This window comes from Psittacula echo, assembly GCF_963264785.1.
Source record: "Psittacula echo genome assembly, chromosome: 6".
NCBI classification, from domain to species: domain Eukaryota; kingdom Metazoa; phylum Chordata; class Aves; order Psittaciformes; family Psittacidae; genus Psittacula; species Psittacula echo.
Window position 1 is genome coordinate 19,483,715 of NC_137743.1, and position 21,323 is coordinate 19,505,037.

Genomic DNA, 21,323 nt, shown 5'->3' on the forward strand with positions numbered 1-21,323 from the left:
CACACTGCCTGTTAAGAGGATTCTCTACCTTAGTTCTTTTACTCTGGTAACTTCTGCTTCCAAGGCAGAAGGTGGTAGTTTGCACCAAAATAACCAATAGAAATAGTAGGTTTTGTTCCAAAATCTTTCATGGTATTTCCCCACAACTAGAAGCATCCTGTGCCGCTTAAGTTTCAAGAGACATGCATGTGCCTGTGAGAGCAAAAAGCCTCAGTTACTGTCCAGTGTCTTAAAATAGTTGCTGTTCAAATTCAGTCCACTGCTATTTCAGATCTTGGCTGACCCACCTGCAAATTACAGCAGCATATTGTGAGGAGGGGCTTGTATGGTTGGTCATTTTGTTTGATTGATTAGGTTTTATTTGTTTGTGGGTTTGGTTGGGTTGGTTTTGGGAGTACTGTACTAGTAAATACCTGTTAAATACTATACAATTTGGGAGAGCTGGAGCAGTATTAACAGCTCCACCTTGCTTTGGTGATGTTCTGACTAAAGATGAACAAGAGGTGGACAGGTAGAAATTTGGCAGCTCTTCCCCCTTTTCTTTTGTAGCACAATAGAGTCTCCTTGTTAGCACTTTCTCTTTGTTCAGTGAATTGCCTTGAAGATAAAGGCAGTTGATTATGGAAACATGAGCAGACAAACATTTCCAGAACCGGGGTCCTTATACTTTTCACTTGAGTCTTGGGTCACCCATGACTTCATGGCTAGTTATATGTATACCTTTAAATGCATGCATTAGTTGCCTGGGAAATGAGAAAGAAAGGTCAGCACAGTAACGTAGGAGTCCTGTTTTCAAAGGTATGTCTTCTAAATTTCCAGAAAACTGCTGTTCTGTAGGCATATTAGACAATTATGAAACATTTAAATAACACTTCACTCTCTTGAGATGGCCTGTTCCTTTCAGAATCTGTCTCTGAGCACTATGTGGTTTTGCAGCTTTACAGGGTAAGGTTAGATGTTTTCTAATTACGTCGGCCATTGCTATTTTGCATGACTGTCCCTGCAACTGCTGCTACTTCATTGCAAAACTGAGGTCTCATCCAACAAACTAATGTTCTGGTTTAATCAAACTACTATGTCAAAAGCTGCTCAAGTTTGCTGATTTAGAAGTAGTGGAACATCATGCTAATGAGAAAAAGAGAAAACAACCACAATTTTTTGTTTTAAATAGAAAGCATGTCAGGAGTGCTACAGTCTTTCTAAGGGGTGCTGAAATCTGGGAACAAGTAGAAAATTAGAATAGAAATTATACTTATTCTCTGAGAGCTGTGTGATAACATAAAGTATTTTTTCACCTTAATTTTTATTCCAGATAGTTGCAAGATACTACAAAGTATCTTTTTGTAGCTAGACTGACATTTCCGCCAGTTGTTTGTTGCTCCTGTACCGAAATGGATAGTACACACTTCTCAGCAAATTAAAATCCTTCTTTGTATTTAACTATGCTCTAGTGTTTTGTGCAGAGGCAGCGATATAATCCTCTGAAACACTTTAAATAGTTTACTGCCTGTTATATAGTAAATCAGATCAGAATTTGAGTAGTTTTTATCTTAACACCTGATTTTAACCTTCCAAACCCCGAAGCAAACTGCACTGTTAACAACATAACCACACTGTGAAAAGATTTTGAATGTGAACTCCAGTGACTTCTCTCTGAAACAGGTGAGAATTGGGGCTGGGAAAGCCACATATATTGCATCCACACTTCCAGGCAGGTCACGGCTCTGCTATGCAGCAGGGATTATTGTGACCTGCATGATTCTGCTATCACACCTTGGGCATTCAGATATCCCATCTCGGGGCTCTTGGAGCAGGGCTGCCTCGGGGCAGCTCAGCAGAGCCAGTGCATCTGCCCCTTCCTGGACCTCCTGCCTGGAGCTTGCTGACACTACAGCCCTTTTGGTTTGATGCACCTGTACCAATGCAGGTCCCTGTACTGCAGAGGCTGACACACTTCCTCACCTTCCTCGTCGACGGTAGCCCTTCTAAATTGATCACTGGCAAAAGTAAGTTTACTGGTGACAGACGTGCTCTGAAGCTGCAGACACGCATAGTCTGCATCCATACAGGATGACTAAAGCAAGCAAGGAAGGCCCTGCCCCAGCACTTCCAGTAAATGCTGTGTTTCATGCCACTGGACTTGGGACTATTTCTCTAGGTTTTTCTGGGTCACTGTCGGTATGGTTCAAACTCCCCTGCCACAGGTATTTGCTTTTCTGTTGCTTTACCAGATCACTTTGCTACAGATCCCCTGAGGTGCAGTACAGGTCGGCTTCCACTCACGCGGAACTTAGCCCGGACAGATACCTAGCCAGTGCTGCCTGTTCCTGGCTGCCGAACCCTCTACGCCAGCGCCTCAAGCCGAGTCCCCCGGCTGCTGTGGCACACGACCGGGGTCCCTGATACCCGCCTGCACCCATCCCCTTTCCCTTCCTCTTCCCGCCTCTTCTTGCAATGCCTAGTTCCCTTGCCCGGAAGCTCCAAGAAGTGACAGTGAAATCATAACTGCCTGAACATGAAAGTGAGTTTCTTAAAGGAAAAGAAGGAACCGGCTGAAATCTCGACACAAACGATTGTCGAGGCCGGCGGCGGTCTGGAAGCCGGCGGCGGTCAGGAGGCCGGCAGCACTCCCGGCACCGCTCCAGGCAACGCTCCCGGCGGCAATCCCGCGGCCCGGCCCGGCTGCAGCTGTCCAGCCGGTCTGTCCCCGCCGCCCGCCCCGCCCGGTTCCCCGCCGCCCGTGCCGCTCACTCGCTCGGGCAAGCACTTACAATGAGCAGGGGAAGGAGTCCCCGGACTATGCTGCAGCCGCCAGGCATCATCCCGCAGCCGGCAATGCGAAAACGCTTCCCGGCACAACCGTCGATAGCCTCCACCCCGCCCACACTCGGCTCCTCCCAGGTTTACAAACCCTGCGCTGGCCCGGCCCCGGCCCGGCTCTGGAGGGACGCGAGGCGGTCGGTAGCGGGCAGAGCTGCCCCTGCCATGGCCGCAGGAGCAGTCCCCGGACAGGGGCTGCGCCCCCGAGTGATCCTCAGGCATGGGACGGGAAGTTCATCCCGCGGCAGCCCCTGCTCTCTGTGCTGGGCTCCACTCTGCAAGCGGGACACGGCACGCCAGCGCCTTTTGGGTGTCGTGGGCACCGTGTGCTCCACAGGGATTTTAAGTCTTCGGGCTGTGTGGGGGTCGGGTGTACCCAATTAGCAGCTTGTGAATGCCAGACATGGTCCTGAAGTCATGAAGCAAAATGCCAATAGACTTTGGGCTGGACATAAGATGCTTGATGCTCTGCAGCTGCTGGTAGAGCAGTTGCACCCCCACTCAGGGCAGAAACTCCACTTTTTCAGTATTGGGAAAGACATGCTCAGGGAGGGGAGTCCTAAGTCCCTAGGAGTGGAGCAGCCATTCAGAACAGGCTATAATTCATTGCAGCAGAATATGCTGCCTTTTGGTGTTCTGTTGAAAGGATTGCTCAAGCCTGTGACTTGTATTTTGCAGCTATTTCCAGTCACTTGTGTTTTTCCTGCATGCTTTCAGGGGTTTGCAATGCTGGTGGTAGTCTGGCCTTCATAGTGTTAGAAATGACTTGATGGTGCCAGTTATTGGTATGTGTTTTGATCTTTCAGGTTTTGACATGATGCCTTTGCCTTGGGAAGACCATGGTTGCAATTGAGCTGGCATTTTTCATTTTAAACACCATCTTTCAGTGGTTTACGACTCAGATTTTCAGATCTTCTGCTGGTATGGCTCTTAGCTGAATTACAGCTAAGCTGGGTTTGTAACATCATCAAAAGATAGCTGCTGTTTTAACTATTTCAGGCTTTTCAACCACTTCCGGATAAACAGAAATGTACTGCTGACACATTTTTAGAGATGCTGCCTTTGGAGTATCCTTCAACAACCAAATTTTTGTGTATCAGTGGCACTATGGAGCATGATGAAAAAGAGGCACCTGTCCTGGTGCAATGCCTTGTCTTGCACATCTCCTATTCCTATGGGGAAAACCCCAAATCAGTGTGTACCTGAGGCTGTTGATTTTAGCGGAAATTTGCGGGTGGGTAGGGGTGCAGCAGGGACTGCGAGCAATGTTGTCTAAATCCTCATGCCTGCTGCAGCACAAAGCTCTGTACAGTTGTTTCCAAATTCCTCACCTGGGGCATTGTGCTTTGCCCTGAACCCAAAACCGACATGACTGTGCCCTAAGCAGGCATCGCTTGTGTCCAGTAACACTCCAGAGTGCTTCTTGCCCTGATTATCCAATCTCTTCTGCTAACATAAGCAATATCTACTGGGCACGTGTGGTTTGCATTCTTTCCTGCCCCCCCCGGAGGTGTGATGACTGCACATGTTTTGCGGTGGGGTGTTTTTATCTTTCAGGGTGCTTTGAGAGACATTTGAGAAGACATCGGGTTAATGTGTGTGTATGACCTGGAGTCATACCTCATGTAGTTAATAACTGTAGCTGCTTGGGTTTTTTTCCCTGCCTATATAACGGATACAAACCAAGAAACAGCAGTGGAGAGGGTTTTTTTGTTGTCTGACTGCCCTGAGCTGGCATTGGTGAGCATTGTAAGGCCAGTGGTTTCCTCTTTGCACTCTTCCTAGGGTTGCAGCAGCTTTTTTTTTTTTTGGCTGGTAAAAGTGGCAGCCTTGGCTATTTCCTTGACTCACGCTTCATCTAAAGCTCAATTCAGGTGTCAGTTGAGGAGTGCTGAGCAGCGCAAGACATGGCGCTATTTTTCTTACCAGCAGATGGCCTTGCACGTTTCCTCGTGCACAAAGAGAGATCGGGACTGCTGCGGGATCAAACTCCAGGAGCACTTAACACACAGGAGACTGACTTTTTAGTTCCATTTGCAATTTCATCTTTAAATTTGTAAGGCTTTGGTATTAAAGTGGAGTGTTTTATATATTTACTGGTTTGATTTTGTGGTGGTATTACTACTACTACTACTACCAACACTTATTTATTATTATTATTGTTGCTGCTGCTGCTACTACTACTACTGCTTTTGTAGTTGTTTTATGTCCATGTGTGTGCGCTGGTCATAGGAAATTCTGCAAAAGCACCCAAAGAATAATTTTGAACACACATGATCGCAGTGTTCTGTCTTTGAGAGATGCTGAGTTAGATTCTGTTTTCAAGCCTTAACTGACCTCAACCTTTTCTTCCCTCTCCAGCAGCCTACCTGCACCTAGAGAAGCTGACTCCATCAGTGTTTATGATATTATGAACTGCTAAGTTTTTGAGAAGGCTAACTTAACTAATCTCTCCAGGTGAAGAAAAATTTGTCAAGGTGAAATACATGATTGAGGGCCAGAGGCCTGTACACTGTGTTGGTCTCATTTCAAAGTACGGAATTCAGAGGCAAGGGGAGATAAATCTGATTTGCTTTGTAGTACTTCTTTCTTTGTTATGGTGTTATAGATTTTTAAAATTTAAATATACTGTGGTGTTTGGGTTGTTTGGTTTGTTCTACTATTTGGCTTAGATTTGTTTTGGCATATTGCTAATTATTTAGCAGTATCTTTGTACTAAGATTGAGCAATTAGATTAATGTAGTATAACTTAGCCAAAGTAGTTCCATCAAACTTAAATTTTCCTTTGAACTACACATTAGGAGACCTAGACTGTGATACCTTAATATAATAAACGTAGGAGGTGCTGAATTTGAGAAGAGTTATGAACTCCTCGGTACAATTGCCTTCCTGAGGGGTTTGCATTTTCTTGTCTGCTACATGTTGACTTATTCTGCTGTCTTTTAGTAGATAAGTTTTCCTTAAAATGTGGATTCAAGGACACATTGTTGTACTTGGACAACTTGATTTGGCTGAAAAGGGAGGAAAATAGGAGTATATGTTTTGGAAATACTTAAAATGGAACATTTTGTTATGTGATTTGTGTTTTGTAAATAACCTGAAATTTAAAGGGAAGGGGATAAAGCTCAAACACTTTGTCAAACTCAAAGTACAGTCATTTTCTGTCTGCATTCTGGTTTATTTTGCTTTTCTGTTTTGCCTCTCCCCTTTGCTCATGTATGTTCAGAACAACTTAATTTTAACTTTGGTTCAAGTACTAGGCTGAGTAATCCATTACTCACACAGCCATATTACATTTCCTTCATCTTTGGTTCAGACCTTTCCGTTTCGTTTTGTGACACTCCTGACAAGCATCAGATTACTTTGCTGGGGAATGATCAGAGTGGCACCAGTCCTTAACTCAGCTCTTGCTGAGTACAGTTTTATGTTGGAATGTTTTGCCTTTCGTTTTCCATATCTTTCGTGAAACCTTAAAGCGGTGACCTTGCTCCACCCACTAGCTGCACCTTTTTCTCTGTGGTCCGTAACCACAGTAACTACTGGCTGTTTAGCTGCAGTGAGATAAGGCCAGATTCTGACAATTATAGGTTACCCTTCTTCCTTTTTAAGATACTACTTATAACCACTGGATTTATAGTACAGTGAGGTGTTCCCAGTCAGGTGATGTGGTAGCTAAGCACTGTGTAGGCCCAAACACCCTGTGCTGCAGGTGGAGAGGCTGGCTGGTATGACAGCATAGAAGCAGGAAAGCAGTGTGTGATCAGAAAGGTTTGTGAACACCCTGTGGGTTTTGGGTTATTTTGTAAAGTTGCTGCATGGTGTTCATCAAATCAGATCAGAGAGTTCTGGCAGCATGTTCTTGTTAGAAGTAATAATGATCTGATGTAAAGGCCTGTGGAGCCATAGATGTTAGAGTTTATCTAAAGAAAACCCACACTAGCAACAAAACAAAGTGCAAACACAACAAAACAGAGTGAAGCAAAACAGAGTGGAAACCAAGACTTGTAGCAAAGTCATTTGTCCTCTTTGGCAGTTCTTTGAAGAAGGTGACAAAGGGGATTTGGGAATAGTCCCTGTCACTCTAAAAGAAACCTGAAACAAATGAGTGTCTTTTCTCTTGTAATTCAAGTCTGTGACACACCCCTGGACCCATGATGTGTTCAGCAGACCCAGTTTGATGACGTCAATGCATTCTTCACAGCAGGAAAAAAAAAATTAAAAAAATCATTTTTCAAACAAACCGAGCATTTCCTTACACTGGGAAAGCAAATTGGCTGAATGCCCAGTGGCTCCTGCAGCCAATCACTATAACCTTACCATAAATGTAGATGTGTTTCTAACTTAGGGTTGATTATTGACTTTATTTTAGCCATGGGACCATCCTGTCCCAGTCCTCTGTGTGTGCACTCTACCAGTGAGCGCTGAGATCCTGAATGTTGCATTATTTACCAAATAGTTTGCACATCACATGGGCTCACTTAAAATTTGATTTTGTGACTTGATATATTGTAAATGCATCTCTTTTAAGTGTTTTACAGAGCTACAGCAGGCAGCCCCTTGCTTCAAAGGCTGGCTGGTGCTTTTTTCTCTTTTTTCAGGCTAATTGTTCTTAGTTGTTTTTTGAGGATGGAATTACTAATACTAAGATAATGCTTTATGCTTGCAAAGCTTGGCATACAGCGAGTGCTGTCAAATGTGTAACAGATGAACTGTAAAAGCTCTTGAAATAATGTGCTAGGGAGGCTAGTTGTTCTCCAGAGGTAAGTGTTCAAACCTTTCCCTTTCAGACACTGCTTGCCCAGAACACAGGTCTTTTATTCTGTGAGCAGTATTAGTTTTCTGCATTTGTGAGTGAAAACTAGGGCTGAATCCTTGTACTGAGAACGAGTGAGGAAAGATTTGTAGAGAAATGTCTGGTGTTAAAAGGCAAATGTGACTGAAAGGAGGTCTTTAGTTCTGCTTTTAAACTTTAATCTGAAGATGGCAGTAACAGACATACCAGATGTCTTTATTTCCGATGTTGAGTGACACCCAAAAAAACACCGTGCAAGGAAAGAAGTTTTCATAATAATTTTAAAGTTATCTAAGACAAATTCTGTTAAAGGTGGTGGTGGGGAGAAGAAGATAAAGGAAATGTTTTTAAAGATCTTAACATACCGCAGTTGATCAGAATTTCTGACACTGTAAGTTATATGTCTTTTGGGATGTAGTTCTACCAGTTTGCTTTGCTCTGTCATGCTCCTCTTTCTAATAAGTGATACTAGCACACTTAAACAAAGCAATGCCTTGTGGCCGAGATTTCAAACTCATTCTCAGGGGCAAATTGCTCAACCTTTGAAATTCTTTGAGGAGGGAGGGGGAGGGGAAGAGGAGGGACAGCGCTGTGAAAAGATTTATCCCTCCCACTAATGTCTCAGACGCAGTTCATCACCCTCTGAGACATCAAACGTTCTTCATAGCGAGAACAGGATGCAGTGATCTTGCTCTGAATGTTTGTCTCCTGGCCACTACTGTGCACTTCTAACCAGGGCCTGTGTTTCAGATGGACAATCAAGGGTTAATTCTGGCAGAGAGGGGCTGTTGTGGTAGGAGCAAGGTGTGGAGGTGGTGGGGCTGTCATTGTTCCCTGCCTTCACCTACTCACAAACTTCTACCACTGTCTGCACAGACAAGAGGCCTGCGTAGCTCATGCAGTTACAGGGGTGAGTCATATCTTCTCTGTTCAGCTGCACAGCTTGATGCATAGTCAAGCTTTTATAAGCATGAAGCAAACGAAATGAGTATGTTGTATAGACTAATTTATATTTCTACCAAAATACAGTTCATTATTTTCTGTTGGTGGTTCTCATCAGCAATTAAATGATGGGTTAGAAAGCTGTGTGTCTCCAGGGGTGGTCATAACAAGAAGGGATACACTGATATTTGCTGCCTAAAGCAGTGTGTTAAGTTCCCAGATAAGATGTTAGTGATACTTTTCAGCTGAATCATTTCTCAAATACTTCTTGGAAGCCAAGTATTTTGGAACAGGCATCCTTTCTTCACTGCAGGGTAGCTGCGTCTCTTGCTGTCAGTCAGCTCACACACAGGAATGGGAGACTGGATGGGGGACTGCAGAAGGAGGAACAGCAAAACATGTGCTTCTGGTTCCCTAGGATAGGCAAGAGAATCTGGTGCCAGTGCAGGCCACAGCTTTAACAGCCAAAGGTTTCCCATGCATTTCACCCAGCTTGGGGATACTCAGAAATCCCCTGTCTAGAGGTAGCCTGCTGAGAGGAGAGCAGTTCCTCAGTTTCATGTGAGAAATGGAGAAAGACTCACATTCCTTTGTTATAACAGTGTAAGGAAATTGCCTTACGTTCTTGAAGTAGAGTTTTTGGACCAAATTCTCAGCTTTCATTGGATTACTTAAGTGAGCCATGATTTTACTTAAGATCAATGGTAATTTTGATGTTGTCTTTACTGAAGCTGAAACTTCACAACATGTGCACAAAGTACATTATATCACTAACGAGGGACTTCCCTCCCTGTGGGAGGCAGGGCTATCCTCCAACCTCCTTGTCCATCAGCCCCTCCAAGGGGCAGCCTGGCCTGCCCTGCACTTGCTTTGTGGCAGCAGCCTGGAGCACCTTGGCTTGGTGCAGTGAAGGACTGTTGCTACATGGAGCTTGTTCCGTGCTCTCCCAGATACTGTTCCATTATTCCTGAGTGACTTGGTAAAAAACCTGCATGTTTTCTTTTCAGGGCTCATACCTGAAAACCAGGATCTGATGAAAATAAATCTATAGAAGAATAACTACACATTTTTTAAATCAAGGTAATGAGGAAGTTTAGCTCTCATGAAAACAGTAGTTTGCATTGTGTAAGCAGAAAAAAGAAAACAAATGTCAGCCCTTTTTCCGAAGTGTGGTTGTCCCCTATTGCCCCCAGCCCATATTTCTGAGAAGACCTGGCCATTTGCAGTGCAAATGGCAGTGAGTTTTTAATGATATATAATACTACAGCAACACTACTTTGTTGAAATGCGATTCAGAAAAGGGGACATGTTCATGCTGAAGACCTGTTAATTACATAATTTTCTTTTATTAAACAGTGTGTTCATGCTGTGTAACACTAATCAGTGTGCAGAGGAAAGATTTATATTACACTGAAGAGGTCTGAGCATTTGGCTTTGTAAATGAATTCTCAGAGACAGCTAAATACAATGCAGTAAGTAACAGGCTCTAATTAGGAAGCTGAAACTATTATATGTATTTCTGGTATCCTGATGTGGAAACTATCCAGGCTTTTCAAGATCCTTGGGTAACAGTGTTTTGCAGACATGAAAGGAGTTACTATGTCTATTCAAAAAGTTATTAGCAAGGAACTAAAAGAAACAGAAACCTGGGAAGCACTTAAAGGACTGATAATGTGGTAGGAACCATAATTCTGAGGCAGAGAGATACAAAACCTCATCTTTTATTTATTGTTACTGACTTGCAAGAAGAACAGAAAATGAATCAGTAAGCTTTAATATTTTCTGCCTGTGGGTACTTGGGATATTCTTGAAGTCCTGAAAACTGTAGTGAAACCAGGCAGATGTTTGCCTTCCATCAATGGAATGGGGAGCTGTGTGCAGGAAAAGCTGCAATTGTACTGGTTCCTACGGGCACACTATATATGTGTGTGTGCAATACAGGACATTAACTGGTTAAGAAACGGATCAAATTTCTTAGTTTAGGTTGGAGAAATCTCCAGCTGGGCTGTAGGCTGAATAGACCTGAGTCCTGATAGTTTTCACCCTGCACAAGGCCAGTGGCACAACAATTGGTGTTGAAAAAGGCTGGAATGAGCAAAAGCTTTGCAGAATTCTGTGGTTTTCCTTATTTTTGAAGGATGGTTATGTTTGTTTCAGAAGTTTGTTTCTAAGTCCCTTTTACACTTATAAATGGAAAAGAACAAAACATTGTTCTTTGGTCTGATAGGGATTTGGATAAACAGTTAAAGGTGGGCATGAAAAACACATTTGGTGGAAGAGGAAAAAAAACCCCTACATTTAGCTGGAAAATGCTGCTACACTTTCAGCAAACCAACCAAATTATTAAACAGAAACAGCATGTTATCTGTACTTTTCCATAGTTCTTACGACTGTCTGTAAGAAAGAGAAAGAAGAAACTACCTTACATAACTAAGATACATTTTCAAAGCAAATGCAAAAAGCCTGCCTGCTTCAGCCATCTTGTGAGACTTGAGCATTGTTTGGGGAGAAGTATGTAAGCTGAACGTGCTAGAGCATGAGTAATAGCTATGTGCTCAGTTCCTTCTGGTTAAGTGATCAACCTCTGTCAGCTGTCAGTCTCCTGGAGCACCACAGCAGGTACAAGGAGTGTCTTACAGGCCCAAGCGGCAGTCAGTGTGTGTGCAAGAAGACGACAGAGAGGCAGGTTGACACTGCACACATGGCAGAGGAGAGCACCAGCGAAGTCATATCCTTCCTGCAGCCTGCGGTGTGTCAGGCACCACTTTGCTGGCTGTTTGTCTGTGCCTTGTTTCCATCAACCACAACGATGTTCATCAAAAGTGTGATGGATGGGGGTAGGGATCAGGCCGGAGATGCAAAGAGTTTTCTTGAGGCTTCATATTATAAACAGGATTCTGCTGGGGAGGACTCTGTTTTATCATAGGTCTATAAGGTAGGTTGTAGCAAGTTACAAAAACACATACACTTTATCTGTGATTTTTATCTGTAACTTATGTTATTGTTTGGATCACCAATAAAGGCATGAAGGTGCATAGCCAATGATGGGTAGGGAATGTCCCACAGAATCGCACCCGCTCAGCAAAGATTTCCCTCTGTTGCTGTGCTGTGAGACTTCAGCTAGACACTTCTCATGCTGCTCTGCATAAGTTGATTCTGCATTCACTTTATTTTTAATTAGCTCATGGTTTAGAAAGTAAGTCTTTAGAAGGCTTTTACAACTATGTTTGTAATACTTCTCATATAAAGTTTGTGAAGAATTCATTTTTATAAAGCCTTATTCATCAGCATTTGTTATGTGATCTCCTTTTATTTTTTTATTATTTGGATTCTATATTGGCAGCTGTGATAGTTTAACTTTGAGTGGTGTGTTCATCTGGCAAGTTTCTAATTAGCTACTTCTTGCCGTTACGTGCTTGAAATTTTTGTTTAACTGCCTTTCTCCATGTTCGGGGAAAACCCCTTAAGCATTTTTAAGGACTAATGAAAATAAGTTTAATTGTTCTGGAGGAACTTTGGCCTGTTCTGTGGAACACCTGGATGAATGCAGGCTATCCAAATCTGCTGCACTGTGCATGCCCAACTTTACTGCTGGCTCTTTTAGCACCTTCCTGCAAAGGAATTAAAATGGAAAGCCCTAAACTGTTTTGCAATCCTTTGAATTGACATCTGACTTTTTCCTGGTATGGAAAATGCACGAGTTAGATATGTTTGCATTTGCCACGTTATTTTTGACAATTCCATATGACAGCGTATACTCTCATAGAACAGCTTGCCAATCCCAAAAGTACATTTCCTTTTTACCCTATGATCTTTCTAAAAGTATGTGTTCACTTTAGTCACACAGGTTGTGGATTTCCGCTCGTATTTTCTGTATGTTCTTTAATTTATTGCCACATAATGTTCATTCCTTCACTGTGACAGAGTGGTTCTAATGTAGGTTTAAAAAAACAGCTCAGCTGTGCTCTCGAGAGGTGTTTGTTTATAGGTTGTGCTGTGTGGTTCATAAAGAAGATAAGGAAGTTGCAGCAGGGCCATGTCTTCTTGTCTGCCCAGCAGCGACACCTAACTGCTTTGCACCCACCGAGCCCAGGCGCTAAGAGAAAGCGGCTAGAGACCAGGGATGGGTCATCTTGAGAGGCAAGTACCTCCTTGTTGATGTCTGTGGTTTGCCGTCATCCAGAGCCCATGGGCAAAGAAGCTGTGCCAGTCACAAAAAATGAAACTCTGGCACTACAGAAAATTATTATATTTGATAGTGAAAGAAATTGCCCTGGAGAGGACTTTTTCCTCACTGTTTGCTGGTGAGCCTGCCGAAAGGGCTGGTAGAGGCACTTGAGCTCGTGAAGCTGCTTGATATAACAAGGCATGCAGAGTCGACAGGTTTAATCTGTTAGTCATAGCCTTATGACATCTGCTTCCAGCAATTTTCTCTGATGGGGATGATCTGATTTCTCTTAATGTGCAAGCTCATCTAGAAGCCTTTCTTTTGATGAGATAACAACACAGCAACCACTTCCAAAAATGTGCTGGAAACTTAGTCTCCTCATTACTGTCAGTCTGGGAATATGTTGGTTGGGGAGCTTGGAAGTTACTGTGCAGGAAGGACCCCTGTGCTCTGCCTGCCCCAAGCACATGTTGTATAGGTCTTAGGAGTACAGCAATATGGTGGAAGATTGCATTTACGTTTTGAAAACTTCAGATAGCATGTTACTGAAGAGGTTCAGATAATTGTCTGGGGGAGCCTGTTCTCTCTTAGCCCTTAGGAGATATGCCAATGTAACATTATCCTGAAGCCTTGTCTGCAGTCTCATTTAGGGCAGGTATGTCTGCATGACCTGTGAACAAGCTACTGGGGGGCTGCTAGGAGTTTACACACAGTGGGGCAGAGCTCAGCCAGTGGCCTCAGGGCTTATCCAGGATCTCTGGTGGATTTGCAGCTCTTGTTGTAAAGACAGTGTTCCTTTGACTATGCTTCTGGTATATTTGATGTTTTGTTTCCAGTATTAGGCATGTCTATGCCAGCTGGAGTGTGAGCTATGGATGCTGCCTTGCAGATAAAATGTAGAGCTTATTTCCACAAAAAAAAAAAAAAAAAAAAAAAAGAGGGCACTTTGTCTCCAAAACCATGTGTTTAAATCAGGCAGATTTATAGAGGAAAAATCTGTCTGCATCTATTATGCATGAAGATATAGGTACAAACTCCTGTCTCAAGAAATCCTTATGCTACACACAAGGAAGCAGAAAGGATTTTGGAGGAAAATAATCACTACAAGTTCTATTTCTTTCCTAAGCATCTGCTATCAGGAAATCTCAGAGACAGGATACTGAGCTAGATGGATATCAGCCTGACCCAGGGCCCATTCTTACCTTCTATTTATTTATCTAAGAAGGATAGGGAAGGAGCCATTAGCTCATTTTTGCTCTGAATATGCTCCTTTGATTTTGAATAGGGGATAACTTTACCACAGTACCATGGAGGAAGATACCTTGTCAAGAAGATGAAGGAAGCTTGCGAATTAACATGTTTCATCACCCTGCTCGAGAGGCCCAGGAGGCAAACGCTGTCTCCTGTAGCTCTTGAATAACAGTGGCAAAACTATTTTCCAAACTTTTTAGGTTGAAAACTTCCATCTTTGAGAATTATTAGAGTAGTTTTTTCTTAGTTGTTAGGGAGAGACCAGTGCAAGAGCCTGACAATCATAGAGAAAGCTAATCTATGGTCCTGACAGCTTACGGCTGATCTGACACTTTGCAGATACATACTGTGTGACAGCTGCAATAAATCAGGTTAGTAGAGGGACTTTCTGCTCCCTAAAGCTTATTTATTCCTGTCTTTCTCAAAATGGGGGGGTGGGGATGTGTAAAGCCTATCAATGTGATAGGGGAGAGGGCTTGAAGCCAGACAAACCAAAACATTTAGAGATTCTGCTAATGCTACGAAGATGAAAGGAATCCCCAAGTAAAAAGAAGCCAGAGACATATTTAGCAGAGCCTCATTCCTCAACAGCCAATTGGATGTAGGCAGGAAGGTCTCCATGCACGTCTCAGAAGTTGTTTTCCCTTATAAAGTAATGACTTGTAAGGTTATGAGCAAAGGGGTTCTTTATTCCTGGTTTTCTATAGCAGTTGGGATAAGACTGCAGTTTTTGCCCTCCGTTACCAAAAAAGTATGACATCTACAAACTAGTGTGTGGCCTCTGAGCTAGCATTCCTCAGGCCAACTAGCTGAAGCCCGTTTCCTAGGCATGGTGACAGTACAGCTCCTGATGTGGAGTCCCAAGCACATTTTGTGTCCATATGACCATCTGCAGAAGTTACTGAAAAAAAAGGAACTTAAGGAACATGTAGCCAACAGTTTCCACTGAAATCCTGAAAAATGTTTGAGGTCAATAGGGACGTTCCTAATGTGCATGGGAGTGTTGCTACTATCACTATAAAGAAGTCAGGGAAAAGGGTATGAAACAAAGAGGCAAAATTATTTTTTCTGCTTATTTTCTTTGATCATACTCTGGGCATGCTCCTGTGATGGAGACTGCATGAGAGTTCAGCATAGACAAACAAAAAGGTTCTCACTGGAAGCCAAATAAAACCCACAGGTTTTGACTATGGATACAATGAAAAAACTAGAACATCAGGGTATAGACACATTAGGCAAATAGTGGTGTGGCAGTTTCCACACAAATTAGTGGGATGAGTACTCAGAGATAAGCAGCAGAAAATGGTGATGAAAGTGGCCTTCAGAGGGGAAACTAAACTACTTTCAGGAATAGTGTTGTGTTCTTTTTATTGGAAAAAAATTTATATATAGGATCATAGAATCATCGAATAGTTAGGGTTGGAAAGGACCTTAAGATCATCTAGTTCCAACCACCCTGCCATGGGCAGAGACACCTCACACTAAACCATGTCATCCAAGGCTCTGTCCAAACTGGCCTTGAACACTGCCAGGGATGGAGCATTCACAGCTTCCCTGGGCAACCCATTCCAGTGCCTCACCACCCTCTCAGTAAAGAATTTCTTCCTTAGATCCAATCTAAACTTCCCCTGTTTAAGTTTTAACCCATTACCCCTTGTCCTATCACTGCAGTCCGTAATGAATAGTCCATCCCCAGCATCCTTGTAGGCCCCCTTCAGATACTGGAAGGCTGCTATGAGGTCTCCATGCAACCTTCTCTTCTCCAGGCTGAACAGCCCCAACTTTCTCAGCCTGTCTTCATACGGGAGGTGCTCCAGTCCCCTGATCATCCTCGTGGCCCTCCTCTGCACTTGTTCCAACAGTTCCATGTCCTTTTTATGTTGAGGACACCAGAACTGCACACAATACTCCAAGTGAGGTCTCACAAGAGCAGAGTAGAGGGGCAGGATCACCTCCTGTGACCTGCTGGTCATGCTCCTTTTGATGCAGCCCAGGATACAGTTGGCTTTCTGGCTGCGAGCACACACTGAAGCTGGCTCATGTTCATTTTCTCATTGACCAACACCCTCAAGTCCTTCCCTGCAGGGCTGCTCTGAATCTCTTCTCTGCCTAACCTGTAGCTGTGCCTGGGATTGCTCCAACTCAGCTGTAGGACCTTGCACTTGGCATGGTTAAACTTCATAAGGTTGGCATCAGCCCACCTCACAAACGTGTCGAGGTCCCTCTGGATGGCATTCCTTCCCTCCAGCGTATCAACCGAACCACACAACTTGGTGTCATCTTGCTTGATGTCATCAAACTTGCTGAGGGCGCACTCAATCCCACTGTCCATGTCGCCAACAGAGATGTTGAACGAGACCGGTCCCAACACCGATCCCTGAGGGACACCACTCGTTACCGGTCTCCAGCTGGACATTGAGCCATTGACCACAACTCTTTGTGTGCGGCCATCCAGCCAGTTCTATGTATATTTGGGTAAGCTAGTAGTTATCCGTAGGTACAAAAGAGGGTTCAGAGTTTTGATCTCTAGCATGAGGCTTGATTTTCAGAAAACTTGCTCTGTTCAGTTATCTGTAGATTCTTATTCCTGTCTCATGCCAAATACATTCTTCCCTCACCCCCTACTCCTCTGGAAATAACCTATGTTGCTGAGAAGAAAGATATAAAACTACTAATGCATTTTTTTCCCATGTGTTTTTATCTGTAGTAATATCTGTGTGATCATAACTTGAGCATGGAGTCACCAAAAATAAAGGAAACACCTATATTCTATAATGTCTCTCAAGCCAGACTGATCTAATTTCCTTGTGTAGTTCACCTGTTTGCCTACCTTCCTTCCTGCCTGCCTGCCTCAGCACCTTCCATAACGTAACGCCCCAGAGACAAGTTGCATGCTGAGCACTGGCTCTCCATTGTGTGCTGGAGGCACAGTTGTACAGCATCTCTGCATTTTTCCTGTGCTGTTCATGTGTATCCAGCACTATTCTGGGCGTACTTCTCCCCTTCTAGTCTGCATAGCCCTGTCTCTAACAAATATCCATCATATGGTTGCTACCTCCAAACAACTGATGTTTCCTCCTTATCGCCATATCAACAACTGCCTGCTCTGAAGTAGACTTTGTGTCAGCCGTACCTTTTTCATGAACACCCTGAAAACCAGGATTCCAACATCTTTGGTGCCCATGACAGGCAAGATGATGTGTGATTCCCACCCAAATAGCCATTCCTTATAGCAGGCAAGGTGGTGGTGGTGCTGCCATCTTTGACACCAGGCTGCATTTATGGGAGTTGTGATAAAGCTTAACAGAAATACGAAGGTATCTGTAGTATCTGTGTGGCCACTGACTCCTCTAATATCCACTGAGGCTTTTGAAGAAAACTGTTGCCTGTATTTCTAGCTATGCTGAGGTGCAGTGTGAATGGTGTACCAGTTCTACTGAAGGGTTGTTTACATGGCTCTGCAATCTCATAGGTGCTGTAACTGCTATAGCATCTTTGCCAGTAAGCTTTTTTGGGAGCGTGAACCTCTTCTCAATAAGGTGAAGAGTTTGGATTCTTTCTGGTCTTTGTCCCAGTCTTGGCATTTCCAAGGAGTTGTAGTAGAAGATGGTTCTGTAGGCTTTGAAGGTAATTGATGTTTGTTTCAAAATCAGACATGACACTGCAGGGAAGGATTCTGCTGTGTGAAATTCTCTTTCCCCTTGACCTGAGTTCCCCGATCTAATACCATACGTTCTATACGAGGTATGTAATTGCTCTCAGCTATGTTTTTGAGTGTTGTTTGAAAACAACGAATTTGCTTTTAGCTGTCCTTTGAGTGTCAGTTGAAGATATACAAAAAGGGATCTGGTTATATCCTCTGGTTTAGATTGCTTCCCTTGGTGGGTTTTTTCCTTTTATTTTTTTAATTTAAAGTATCTGTTATCTTTTGCCCAATGCTGGAAGTGAAATAATAAATAGCTTTTTCATGGCTCATGTTCTAACACTTGTTAGCTTCTGTTTCTGACCCTCAAAGGCAGTTACATTCCTTAAAAGTTCCTTTCCTTAAAAGTTAAATTCCTTTGGTCTTCAATCCATAATTCTGCCTATTTGCTGTATCTACTAGTTGCCTAATCCTTAAATCTCCACATCAGAAAAACTTCTACTGTGGTTTTATGGAAGCTTTTAATGCATTAAGACTACTCAATTAGGCAGAAAACACTCTGTAAGCAAACACGTAATGCCTTTCCTCATTGTAACAAGACTCATCAAAGCAAGGTTCTCACTGGGATTCTCACATCTTTCTTGTCCAATTTTGAATTTATAATGGTTTAGTATTGGACTTCAGAGATACCGATTTCTGGTCTTCAGTACAAACTTAATGACAAAACATTGCTGACTATGAATAGGCTGCTTCACTAGAATCAGCCTGACCAGAGAACAGCTGGCTGCAGCTGCAAAAATCCAGTCCTGTGCTGAAAATAACTTGTACAGTGAGAACTCTTGCTTTATTTGCTAAAGATATGTTCAACAGAAAATTTAGCTGAAGGTTATAAAATACAAGAACTTCATTCTGAACCATCTGAGTTGTGAGTTTATGTCAGTCCAGACTTGTGGTTGCCAGTGGAGTAGCACTAGCACAAAGTCAGCCCCCAGGTTCTGGGGTTTTGAAAATAAACTGACAGAGAAACAGAATGGATTTCAACCCATCACAGTCCAGGGGGGATAAAACAATCTTTTAACAGAACATTCTCATAAACTTTTGAAGACTTCACAGTGAATCCTGTACAACAGCAGGTAATTTTTTCACTACCCTTAAGCCTATGGACAACATTTAGCATCCAAGCAAAATGCCAGACTTTATTGTAAAATTCAGCAGCTGTTTCGCTTGCTAGAAATGTTTCCATAGGTTTTGTCAAAATCATTAAAGAAAGCAAAGTGTTTCTTTAAAAACACCTTCCCTGGTATAAATGACTGCTCTTCCAATTTCTCCTTCTGCCTCTTGGATGTTACTATGGGAGCCTGGACCTCTCTTGTCTGAACACACGCTCCTCCTGCCAGAGTGTCTACTGTGGGCACACTCTGTCTCTCTGTATTTTAGCAACTCTTCTGAAGTTTTAAAGTGTTTATCTTACACAGCTGAAAGTCTCCTTCTGTTTCTTGAGCTCTACACTGGAATGCAGTGGAAGAGACCCAGGGCCTGTGGCCATCCAGATTAGAGGTTTTTGTAATAAGGTCCCTATATGGTTTTGTTAGAGACTTCAGCTCTGTCTCTCTCTGTCTCTGCTCCTTGTTTGGGAGGCTAGTGGGAGGAGAAGAGCTGAAGGGGCTATATAACCTCAGAGCTTTCAGATACAGAGTGCACCATCCCAGAGCAGCTATCCCCAGCCAAGCACTGTCAGGGTAAGTGGCACTGAACCAGTAGCATGATTTACAGATTGCTGGAGGACTTCAATCAAATAGTGTCAAATGGAAGCAATTCAGGAGGATGTACTGCTGTGCTGTAGTTTGCTTAAGCAAACATATTAGAATTGAACTGACGATAAACATGCTTGTAGTATCTATACTGAATTGTTTTTATTTTATACTATGTCTGAAAGGGAAGGATTTCTACCTGATGATTTTGCTGATTCCACCAGCACTCCAGCAACTGTGTAAAGACATAGTCTGTGTAATGCCACAGCTTGAATTACAGATATATTCATGTTTAAATGGACCTGTGTTAGTCTGGTCTAACATCAGCAGGTTTACGTCAGTGCTATTAACTCAGTGTAATGTGACGTGAGTGTACTGGGGAATGTGACTGCAAGAAGAGCTGGGAAGTATGCAAATTAGCAGTATCTAATGTAGATGTGTGTGTATTTGTCCTTGTCTCTGTGTATACAAAACTACTGTTCTGTAAAATGCCAAACATTTTGTTGAGGAACAGACTACACAGTATTTCTTGTGGGTCTGGAGTTCTCTTAATAGCATGTTGTGGATATTGATGACGTGATTGATTATCTATAGATGTAAAGCAAGTAGAAAAGGCTAAATACTGTATTAATTACTTGGGAGAAAAAAATCATTTCTGCTATGGTAATGAGCGACATTTTCCACTGTAAGTTGTTGCTACTGCATGCCATGGCAGTCCTGAGCTGTTAACTCACTGGCTGGCAGCAGAACGCTCTGTAAGAAATCATTCAGCTTTGATTTTTCGACTTTTTGTGCTTTATTACTAAATATGGTTTTCATTTAGAGTCCACTAAGCTCAGAAATGTAGCCTTTACTGCCCCCTTCTTTCCCCTCCCCCAAGTGATTTTTGGCATTGCATTAACTGCATTGGTTTGAGCAAAATCCCTGACCTCAAACTCTGTTCCAAAAACAGATGGTTGAGAAGCCTATTTCCTAATTAGGAAATAGTTTGTCCAAACCAGTCTGTTCATTCATGTTAGATAACAATTGTACTCCATTCAGTAAATGTTTGGATATATAAAGCTTTTTTTCCCAGGAGTTCAATAAATGCAAAAATTGCAACTGACTTTCCTTTCCCAATAATAATGATAAAATATCTGGAGTACATCAAGTTAGATTTCCCTATCCTTGTCTTCTCCTGGGAGCTATGCCCAAGCAGCCTGCAGGAGCAGGGCTGCAGCCATGTCTTGTGGCTGTCTGGCTGGAGAGAGACAGAGAATGTCAAAGGAAGGTCGTATGGTCCATGCTTGTCCCATCCATTGTAGAGGCTAAACAGGTTGTCGGCTCCCTTGCTCATCGGCCATGGCTCTTGCTGACCCCATTCCCACTTCACCCTGTGTTTCCAGTATTCCTGTGGCAGAAGGTTTTGGAGACTGCGTGCGGAGTCAGCTGGTCTGTGGATGACAGCTGTCTCCTTTAGCTGTTAACACATTGCAATTTGTTGAATTCTTCATGGAAGGATGGGCTCAGAGCTAGCCAAGGGATTCCCTACCACACTATAAATTGTGAGCAAATAGTTCTTCTTGAGTCCTGGTATTCAGTGCTTGTTTCTGTAATTCACTTTAATACAAAGCCTTCAAAACATTTTTAGTACCCATATCATCTTCCTCTTGCCAGAGGAGGAAAACAGTTTCTTTTTACTGAGACAAGGAGCCAATGCAAATTACTTTGAAACTCTACAAATGCAGTTTATTAGCTGCTTTGAAATGATGGTATAGCATATGCTATGGCTGTTTTTAAAACACATACTGACTCTGCCTTCACTTTAGAGGTGGGTTATCTTTATTAAGTGACTAGTGGAAAGTTGGAAAAGGCTTTTAAATTTTTTTGCTGTTTTTAACTGGGACTATTTCTTCTGGTTTAGAAGGTCAAATGTGAACTTAATTGGCCATCTTCACCCAGTAGGTTACTGGAAAA